Source organism: Halyomorpha halys, unplaced genomic scaffold (assembly GCF_000696795.3).
Source record: "Halyomorpha halys isolate HHAL.00 unplaced genomic scaffold, Hhal_1.1 Scaffold2068.1, whole genome shotgun sequence".
Lineage (NCBI taxonomy): Eukaryota > Metazoa > Arthropoda > Insecta > Hemiptera > Pentatomidae > Halyomorpha > Halyomorpha halys.
In genome coordinates this window covers 78,459-85,075 of record NW_027111167.1, presented here as the reverse complement: position 1 = coordinate 85,075, position 6,617 = coordinate 78,459, and the positions used below count along the sequence as shown (strand labels likewise).

The 6,617-nt window shown below is 27.7% G+C and overlaps 1 long non-coding RNA gene across 1 annotated transcript in view; it reads right to left on the bottom strand.

The window, feature by feature from the left end:
- Window positions 1-4,904: 4,904 nt before the first annotated feature.
- The window catches only part of LOC136796211 (uncharacterized), a 10,376-nt gene continuing 8,663 nt past the window's right edge, over window positions 4,905-6,617 (bottom strand). The window contains exon 3 of the long non-coding RNA XR_010843906.1: window positions 4,905-5,092. This is a non-coding gene — a long non-coding RNA (uncharacterized lncRNA). The remainder of the gene's footprint in view (window positions 5,093-6,617) is intronic.

Sequence of the window (6,617 nt, the reverse complement as noted above, 5' to 3'; positions counted from 1 at the left end):
ATGAAGGTAAGTGGTATTGACTGAGAAACTTTCTGATATGATATTTTTAATTGAGGTTAAGCGATAAATAAACCTTAATAGGCAATTTCAAATGCTTCTCCTCTGAAAATACTCAGGTTGTGGACTCTTTTTCAAAAATGAATGGTATCTAGACATCAGATTTATCAATAAACCATTAAAAGTAAATGACCTTTTCTTTTTTTTTTAAACTATAATTTATTTTTAGAACCAAGCCTACCTGTTTAACCATTCATTAGTGTCGTCTAAATCTTTACGAGCACGAAAAATATCAGAACGAAGTGGATCTTGAACGAGTAATTTGTCTGGAGAATACTTCCTTATGAACAGAAATCCAAATCCTTCAGTCAAACAAAGCAAGCCATATTTATATAATGGCTCATTTACTTTTACTCTAACTTTGGCCTAAAATTGAATAAGTTGGGGTGAAAGTGTAGTACATATGTTTGTTTTTTTTAATTAGTCAATAAGCACACACATACAAACATAAATATGTTTATAGGTATTGTGGCAGAGGAATAGGGTGATCAGTAAGGATTTTATGGAAGGTTGAGAATTTGGATGTTATATGTCAAGAATAATTGGAATGTTGAGTTCATGATGAAGGGTGTTATTTGTAACATAATATGAGGTGTTGACTACTGTTTGAATGATTTTAGACTGAAAGGATTAAAGTCTGTTTTATAGTCTATATAACTGGCCAAATTGTCAATATATATATTTAAATAAAATAAGCTTCAATAAGCTTCAGAACAGTTATGATGATTACAACTTTCAATATTTATGTTTACTTTTTTAGTACTTTACAACCTATAAAAGGTTAAGACATTAATTTAATGCATGGTAAAGAAATTTAATCTGTTAAAAAAATAAAAAGTTGATATATAATCTTTTCAACTTCTTGAGACTAGTATTCGTTGTTAAATAAATTAATTGGTATCCAGATTAAGTCACAACACTCTTCATTATTCTTTTAACAGTCTGACATTTCGGTCAATTTGGCCATCCTCCAAGACAATTTAACAATTAACAGCTTTTATTATACATTCAATTTTAACAACAACATTACTATTAATAATTTAACATACCTTAAATATAAATTCACTGTATAATTGATGTTCACTGTTATATAAATAGACTAAAGTATTTTTCTTTTGAACATATTAATCTCTTTAAGTAAAATTATTGTATTATCAAAGTCGAATTTGTGTTGATTTATTGTTAATATTAATTAATTACTTCATAGGCTGATTTGACTTATATTAATGACCTACAGAATAGCCTGCAACAATTTTTTAAATAATTGGATGTGAGCTGTAAATTTATATTTAAGGTATGTTAAATTATTAATAATAATGTTGTTGAAATTGTTAAAAATGAATGTAGAATAAAAGCTGTTAAATGTTAGATTGTCCTTGAGGATGGCCAAATTGCCCGTAGAACTGTTACAGACATAATAAAGAGTGTTGAAACTTAACCTAGATACCTATCAATTTATTTGAACAATAAAAAGTTGATATTATTGGCCTTTGTGAAGCTAAAAACTAAAGGAATATGTTGGTTAATTGATTCATGATGATAAGTTATAGTGAGGGAAGCCAATTTAGAAAGAAAATATAAGCAAAAATAATGAAACATTGTGAGACAGAGTTAGAGGACTAAGTAGAAAAAAAAATGCAGTAACAATTATTTGTGTCATCTCATAGTAATAGATCAAGAAAATACATAAAAGTAAGATGAACATTAGAATTGTTAACAATAGAACAAGGAAATTATACTTACACTTGAGTCTGTTGGATAACAAACTAAGTATTTAGCTAGTTGGAATTCATCTATTCTTCCTGAACAAGGACAGTTTGATGTTTTTAGCGCTTGTAAACATCTAGATTTGGTTATATATGATTTCTTAGTTACACAGGTGTTGTCTATTTCTAAAGACCTTCCTTCCTGTTTTCTGGCATGTGAAGTAATATTATTATTTTCTGGTTTGAAATCATCAATGATTTCCAAATTGGAATTGTCCGAATTTATCTCTTGAAAAGTAGGAAATTCATTTATATTTGATGTCTTAGTTACATAGGTTTCTAAAAACCTTTCTTCTGAATTCATTGCATTTGGAGACACATTAGTATTTTCTGGTTTGAATTTGTCAATGATTTCTAAATCGAAATCAGCTGATTTTATCTCTTGAAATCCAAGAAATTCATTTTTATTTGTTGTCTTAGTTACATAGGTTTTGTCTGTTTCTAAAGACCTTCCTTCTTGTTTCCTTGCTTGTGAAGTAATATTATTATTTTCTGGTTTGAAATCATCAATGATTTCTAAATCAGAATCGTCTGATTTTATCTCTTGAAAAGTAGGACATTCATTAATATTTGATGTCTTAGTAACATAGGTTTCGTCTGTTTCTAAAGATCTTCCTTCTTGTTTCATAGTATGTGGAGCCTCATAACTATTTTCTGGTTTGGATTCATCAATGCTTTCTAAATCAGAATTGTCTGATTTTATCTCTTGAAAACAAGGAAATTCATTTGATTGCTTAGTGACAGAGTTCTCATCTTCAATAATGATGTCATGATTTTTATTATTTCTATGAGAACAGGAAGGCTTTTGTTTTTTTATAGGTTGTTTAAACAGCAACACATTCGAACGAAAATTAACTTTTATAAAACTATTTGTACTTAAAAGGGCAGGATTATTCATTTCAGCCAATCTTTTGTATCTAAATATAGAGCTACTATTTCTTAATTTATAATTTAATAATGAGCCAAAAGTTCGAGAGGAATGAGTATTTGGAATAAAAGTATGGCATTCTGGAAAATTGTTATCAATAGCAATTTCAGACATCATTTTCTTAGATAGATAGCTTTTTCCAGCTGAAGGTTTCCATAATAATTTGTTAGTTTTTAAAAAAACCACTTTATTAGAGCAATAACAACTAAATCGAGAATGGACGCAACACCAGATGAAAACATCTGCTAAAGTAGATGGATTTGGTATGTTAGGTAAATTAAAAAGATTAGATAGTTTATCTGCATCCCTCTTTGACATTTTTTCTAATTTTGAAATGTTTTGTTTAGTTGTTTTCTGTTTACATTTTCGGTTATAATTTTGTTGTGAATTTGAGTGTTTAATTTTTTCTTTTTTATTCTTTTTTAGTTCTTCCTTCTGGCTATTAAAACAATATGAACTTCTGTTCATTCTGGAAGCTCCGAAGTCACAATTATTTTGATCAACTGATTGCACAACTAATTCATTTACCTTTGAGGTTTTAATAGGAAAATTTCCAAGTTTAACAGACTTGGTCAATGAATCTAAAATCAGTGGTATCAAACATCTCTTAACATTTTTATCACTGATATTTGAATGGACTGCATATGCTGCAATATGTGCCCACATACTATCAATAATATTTATTTTTTCTCTTAGCTTCTCAACATTTTTTGCAACCTCTTCAGGAAGTGATTTCCCAATATCAATGTTTATGATCATTCCAAGTAGAATTTTTAAAACCTCAATACAATGCTTATGATTATCATTTGTGGATATCCACGGTAAAGTTAGTGGTAAATTACATTTTAACAATTTAGAGAGTTTTCCATAGAGTTCATTCAAGTCAAAACAAACATTTAATTTAGAATGATTTTTAAGGTAATTTTCTAAACTATATCCAGTAAATATTCCTTCATTATTTTTTCTATCACCAATTTTTTTTAACAAATTTTGGTATACAATATCTTCTGATAGGAGTTTGAAATAAAAGTCAGCAAATTCCTTTAATGGATTATCATCTTTATCAATATAGCTCTCTACAGATTTTTCATCACCCACAGAAGGTTTTTCGTTAGCATTAAAAAATCCGGTGTTTTCTGACATTATTCCAACAGGTGTTAAATCAGCTGAAGTTTTTTCTTCCAAATCAAGAAATCTGTTGTCTTTTGAATTTATACAGGCAGTTGCAAAATCAGCAGAACACTTTTCCTTCATATCAGGAGAGCTGGGATTTTTTGACTTTATACTGTTAAATGTAACATTTCTATTTGTACTACGGTTTATATTTTCCTCTTGAATATTATTGAAATATAACATTTTTTTCTTCCATCCTTTGATTTTGGTAATATCAGTTGTTTTAGTAGGAATAATTTTTTTAAAACTAGCTGAACCTTTTTCAACCAAATTAAGAAAGCTTGTATTTTCTGACTTTATACTGACAGATGTAATATCAGATGAAATTTTTCCATTCATATCAGGAAAGCTGGGATTTTTTGACTTTATACAGTCAGATGTCACATTTCTATTTGTACAACTGTTTATATTTTCCACTGCTATTTTAGAAAAATCCTTTACTGAATTTTTATTGTCATATTTATCAGTTTTGTTAATACAACTGTCTTTGGATTTGTCAATGATATGACAATCATTAACTGAATTTATTTTACTAGCATCTTGAGAGCTGGTGTCCATTGAATTTATATTTTCAGGTTTAACATTTGTGTTTGTAGAATAGTTTATATTTTTTACTTGAATATTTGCCGAATATAATATTTTTTTCTTCCATCCTTTAATTTTAGTAAGATCAATCGTTTCAGTAGGAATAATGTTTGTTGAACTAGGTGTATGAAAAACTTCACTGCTACACTGATCTTTTTGTTGAGACATTATTAAATTAGCTTAATCAGGCTTATTAGTAGTGATTTTTATATTGATATCTGTAGTAAGATTCAACTGTTCTTTCTGGCTAAAGAATAGAGATTGTGTTAAAACAGGGATATATTTTCAGAAGCACAAGCTAAAGGAGATATAAAGATTTTTCTTGTAAACAATCCCTTTAATTGACATCAGTTCTTAGTTAGTAGATCCTTTTTTTTGGGGTTCCACACTGCTTATTTCAATTTAAAGTTTTGTTGTCATTCAGTTTTTTACTATGTCCAAAACTTTCTGAAATGTTCCAATATATTGTTAATTCTTTTCTTGAATAATCTGTTATTATTAGCTTCCTTACATGTTGACATTGAAACATGTTAACATCAAGATAACCAACCTTTACTGGATTGAGAAATTTTCAGCTTTTTACCTGTAAATAAATTCATCATTTAATTCAGTAGCATATGAAAGTAATAAATATTACAGATTTGAGAAATAGTGTCAATAAAATTTCTATCATCACATTTATTGAGAAACTTGTAAAGTGTATCATGAAGAGATACTTTTTTTTTTCTATAATATAAGATCCGCAAAAAAAAAAATTTGGAACAAATAAGCAATAGAATATCTGAATACTACTTTATCTTTGTTTCTTTAACCTTTTAACACCAATTGGAAGTAATAAATTTTATATCTATTTGAAAAAATGATTTATTCTTAATGAAATCAAATATATCTAAATCAAAAATAGCGGAATGGCCCATAAAATATTGTTGGAAAATCTTCATTTTTAAGTATAGAATGATATGATTTCCAACTTTTAATAAAGATAGAATTTTTTACAATTTTGGCGATCATTACTATCAGAGACGATTGGTAAATGACAGAAATAATATTGCTTGTTCCTTAACTTTTTTAACAAACCTGACCACATATTTCATTGGTACATTTTCTTATCTATCATACCAAGAGAGACATCTCCAAGAGAGAGGGTCATTACAAAAATTAGCTGCCAACCTTGCACCAAGGGCTAGAGATATCTGGGGAACTCAAATTACACAAAATTAGGCAAAGTGGGGGGTTGTGGAGACAACTTTGAGTTGAGACTAATGATTGGAAATTTTTTTTCATTTTCATATTTCTTCATATTGCAAGATATTTAGTTGTTTTACATGTATAAAATAATTACATATTTACTTTTAGAAATTTATTTTTTCCAGAGAGATTATTTATTTCACTGATTTTGAATACTTAAGATTCAACAGATATCAACATTTTTATGTATTCTATAATAGGTTTTTTTATTAATTTTATTCTACATATTTCATGTATATATTTTTTCATTCTCATGGTATTTCATATTATTTATTATAGTATTAATTTATCATATTTTAGCAAGTAAGTTTAATTGTGTATAACATTTATCTCTAATAAATATATAATGACAAATATATATTTATATATGAGGTGTAGATAGTGGACCGTAGATTAATGATTGGAGAAGGTTGTCGGAGGGTGCGGTCAGTAAAGAACAACATAAATAAACAAAATCATATTTATTTATTTATATAAATATGGTTTTGTTCTTTGCTGACAATATATATATATTGTAATATGCTCTTTTTGAGTAAATAATATATTTTGATGTATAAAGGGTTTTTAATATGTTTTATTTTATGTATCATTTTAATATTCATTGTTTTGTTTATCCAAAAAGCAAGCTAACCAGTTTTCTTTGTCTAAAAGAAATACGTTATTTTTTAAACAAGAAAGATGGCGGTGCACGTCCTTCCAAAGTGTTCGTTGGGTTGTTTGTGTTAAGATGGACTGAAGTTTTTCAACCATTGTTGTTTCTATACAGTAGTTATAGAAAAAGAAAAATCAAACATGAAATAGAAAAACATAACAATTGTCAATAGACTGTTCGCATCACAAACCATGGCAAGTAAAGCGGA